Below are 3,995 nucleotides of genomic sequence, written 5' to 3'. Positions count from 1 at the left end.
AGTCCAAAAAAGGAAGCATGTGAGAAGGGTTACCTTCAACACATGCAGCAAATGTGGGCATCCTAAAACAGCAGAGTTTGGCCACAGTAGATATGGTAATGCCACATTTTGCTCGCGTTCATCCAGTGGAATGTCTCTGGATGAGTGGCTGCGCCAGCAAAAACATCCACAGTAAACACTGTACAATGTTTGGCCTGTATATATTGTATATAAGCAATTTTCTTATGTTTAAATCAACAAGCCTGTCTGTCTTTATGCAGTGCTGTTGAATTTTATTGTATAATTGTACATTGTGTAATATTTGACCTAATATTTGACCTGTATATGTTGTATATATTTTCACATGGGTGAATGGGCTGAATAGTATTTTATAGTCCTGTATGCAGTGTGTGTGTGTGTGTGTATTCACTTGTATTTGTTTTATATTTGTTCTGATAAATCATATAAACATTTAAGATTCACTCTGATCTTTATCAAAGAAGCTCCCACACAAAAACACGTTGACTGCTCATTGTTCATATTATTAAACCATAAACAGGTAAACATCACAAGTCATTGGACGGGGCATATCATGTTAAAGCCAAAGTAAACACTAAATAAACTAAAAAACATCTGTTGATATTGTAATATATTTAAACATATCTAAACTAAGCTAAATCAATCATTAATTATTTTACGCACGTTGTGGGATTTAAACACTCCAACAACTCTATACATTGTCGCACAGACTACGGGTTCGAGTCCAGCCCATAGCAGATGATTTGTTTCATATTTCACTTAAACTCCTTTATAATGAACAGGAATATTGCCTCAATACCGCTACACGAGACGTTTGTCCGCGCACAGCGGGGCTCCACATTTTTCTCAACTTTTTCCCTTGCGTGCGACAGCGAGAAAATCGGACCCCTTCTTATGCTAAGCAAGCGCTCTACCATTTGAGCTAATCCCCCTTGTATAAAGGGTCAATTGCAAGTCAATCAGATCTCACTGCACTACATGAAGTGTACTAGTGAAGTATTGGAAGCATCAGACTTTTAATCTGAGGGTCCAGGGTTCAAGTCCCTGTTTGGGCAGAACACTTTGTACTCCCTCTTGCTTGTACTCCCCTTCCCTCTCTGTTAATGTGCTTGGACAGAGCTCTGTGAACAGCCAGCCTCTTTGTGTCTTGCCCTCCTTGTGCAAGGTGTCAATGGTCGTCCTTTGGGCAACTGTCAAGTCAGCAGTCTTCCTGTGGTTGTGCAGCCTACAGAACTAGACTGAGACCATTTAAAGGCCTTTGCAGGTGTTTTGTTCATTATCTGGTTAGAGTGGCTCCAGGTGTCTTCAATGTTGAACCTTTTCACATATTCTCATTTCCTGACCTACTGAATGTGGGTTTTCATTGGTTGTCGTTATAACCATCAAAATTAAAAGAAATAAACACTTGAAAGTAGAATATCATCAAAAGGTTGATTTATTTCAGTAATTAATGACTACAGCTGGACCAATGAACAGACTGTGGACTTCTCCATAGACTGATCTGTGTAGATAGGACACCAGGATTACTGTCCAAACAAAAGGTTCCACTGAGATTTGAACTCAGATCGCTGGAGTCAGAGTCCAGAGTGCTAACCATTACACCATGGAACCTCCACTATGTGTAAACCTGCCTGGAAGAGAACCAGAGACATGTCTTGTCCACTGAGTTTTTATGGCCTTAACCACTAGTCTTAAATTGGAATGTTTATGACACCATCAAGTGATGATCCTGTGTCAGGATGTTGAACAAGGTCACAGCTTTTGCCTTAAACATAAGCATCTTGTTTGAAGACAAACTTTGACAAACATTGAAGGCCAGTGTTTGGAGTAGTTGTTTGGTTTCTCCATTGTACAGATCAGAGCATGCCTCACTGCACTGGACTGCATGTGTCCAGGGGTGGACTGCATGTGTCCAGGGGTGGCAGTAACAGTATTACAAATACTCAAGTTACTGTAATTAAGTAGTTTTTCTGGGTACTTGTACTCTATTTTTAAGCCAGTACTTTTACTTGTACTTAAGTACAAATGTAACAAAATAATGTACTTCGCTATTTTTAACATCACAATTCGTTACTGAGTACACTTATTATTTTGACTAATGACCGGCCTTTTCTTAACCAATAAAGATACCAGTTACAAACTGACCAACATGGCCGACATTTGACTGACTGACAGACAGTCCGTCCTATGACAGCCAGGTGCACAGTCACTGAAGGGGACATCTGATTGGACCCTTGGACCTGATATAAAAACCACGTGGCGCGAACGACGGTCAGACCCTCCTTCATCAGCTTATGAGGTAAGACGCGGTTTGCTCCTCCTGCTTGTTGTTAGCTTACTAGCTTAACATGTTCATGCTGATAATGTTGCTACATGTTTAAACCTCTAACCCGGGGGTGATGGTGGGGGGGGGGGGTGTTCTGGAGCCTATCCCAGCTAACTTCGGGTGAGAGGCGGGGTACACCCTGCACAGGTCACCAGTCCATCGCAGGGCAACACAGACAAACAACCATTCACACTCACACCTACAGGCAGTTTAGAGTGACCAATTAACCTAACTTGTCTTTAGAATGTGGAGGAAGCCTGAGTACCCGGAGAGAACCCACGCAGGCACAGGGAGAACATGCAAATTCCACACAAAATCGCCACCCCAGTCAGAATGGAACCAGGAACCTTCTTGCTGTCCTCTTGCAGTCCTCTGCGGCAGCACGGTGGTGCATCATGATGCATTTTGCAGACATGGGCCCCACATTTGGCACAGTAGCTCCACACTGGAATGCATGTCCTCAGGAAAACAAAAAGTTAAAGGTGCTTGTTGGAAGAATTCTACCTTAATTTGCTTTTTACTATTAATTAATTATAGTGTATGGTGATTAATCATTACTATCATAGTCCTGTGATCCTGTTTTATGATTGTGCTTGTGCCTATTCTAAGATGTGTGTATTCTGAGAAGTTGTGTCTGTCAGATAACAGAGGGTATAAGAAGGGAGCTGCTCTGAAAAGACCTTGAGCACTCCTACAGAGGCTGCTGTCTGTGTGTGTGACTGCTCCTTCCTGCAGGAATAAAAGCACTTGAGTGATGAACAGCTGATATTTCCTATCTGTTTTATTCCTAACATAAATTGGTCCTTCGAGCCGGATCCCAATACGCACTTCTCTGGCGGCTGCTTGATAGTGCACACTGACGAGGGTTCGCCTCCGCTAGAAGCAGGGAGCCGCTGGAGGAGGGAGAGCTGACGGGATCCTCATTTGAGGCTGCTCACTAGAGGCTGCTGATCATCCTGATCTCAGAGCAAAATGTGACAAATAGACACCTTTGTTCATTAGTGGGAGCATCACTTTGCAAGGGTGTAGTAGCATGGACGGAGGGGGCATGTCCCCACCAATAATTTGATCACCTCCTGAACAATAACAGATTCTCATTGGGTGCAGGAGGGGTTAAATTTCATTGGAATCTTAGGCCCCCACCAATGTCAAACGCAAATCTACACCCTTGTCACTTTACCATTTTTGGAACTCCAGTGAAATCTCCAGTTGCTGTCATCCATTTCCTTTGCTTGTTCTTCTTCCTCTTCCTCTTCCTCCTCTTGCTCTTCTTCTCCCTCTTCCTCCCCAGTGGTGCTGCCAAGGTCCTCCTCTGGACAATGGAAAATTCCTATGTGGATACTTCCTGGCTGTCAGAGGATGATGTGTTTTCATCAGTGGCCTTGGGGGACCTCAAAATGGCAGCAAGTGCCTCTTCAAAATGTAATCTCCTCTTCATGGTTGCGCGTGGTGGCATGACTGGCCAGATAAAACTGTACCATGTTCTTCTAGACTTCAAAGATGCACCTACATAAACATGGTGCACACATCCAATAGGAGAACGGACCCTCTGTATGATCTATCTTTTCATCATTTGAATTTACGTGCACGCACACATACACACAATATATTCTCAGCAACACTAACACCACTTGTTTATCAACAAACTTGA

At 43.0% G+C, this 3,995-nt stretch overlaps 1 non-coding gene across 1 annotated transcript; it reads right to left on the bottom strand.

The window, feature by feature from the left end:
• Nucleotides 1-1,557: 1,557 nt before the first annotated feature.
• trnaq-cug (transfer RNA glutamine (anticodon CUG)) lies at nt 1,558-1,629 on the bottom strand. Its single transcript has one exon. It is a non-coding gene; the product is annotated as a tRNA-Gln (tRNA).
• Nucleotides 1,630-3,995: the final 2,366 nt, after the last annotated feature.

This window comes from Parambassis ranga, unplaced genomic scaffold (assembly GCF_900634625.1).
Source record: "Parambassis ranga unplaced genomic scaffold, fParRan2.1 scaffold_21_arrow_ctg1, whole genome shotgun sequence".
Classification (NCBI taxonomy): Eukaryota; Metazoa; Chordata; class Actinopteri; family Ambassidae; genus Parambassis; species Parambassis ranga.
The sequence above is the reverse complement of the archived record's forward strand: the minus strand, read 5'-3'. Positions and strand labels throughout refer to the sequence as shown.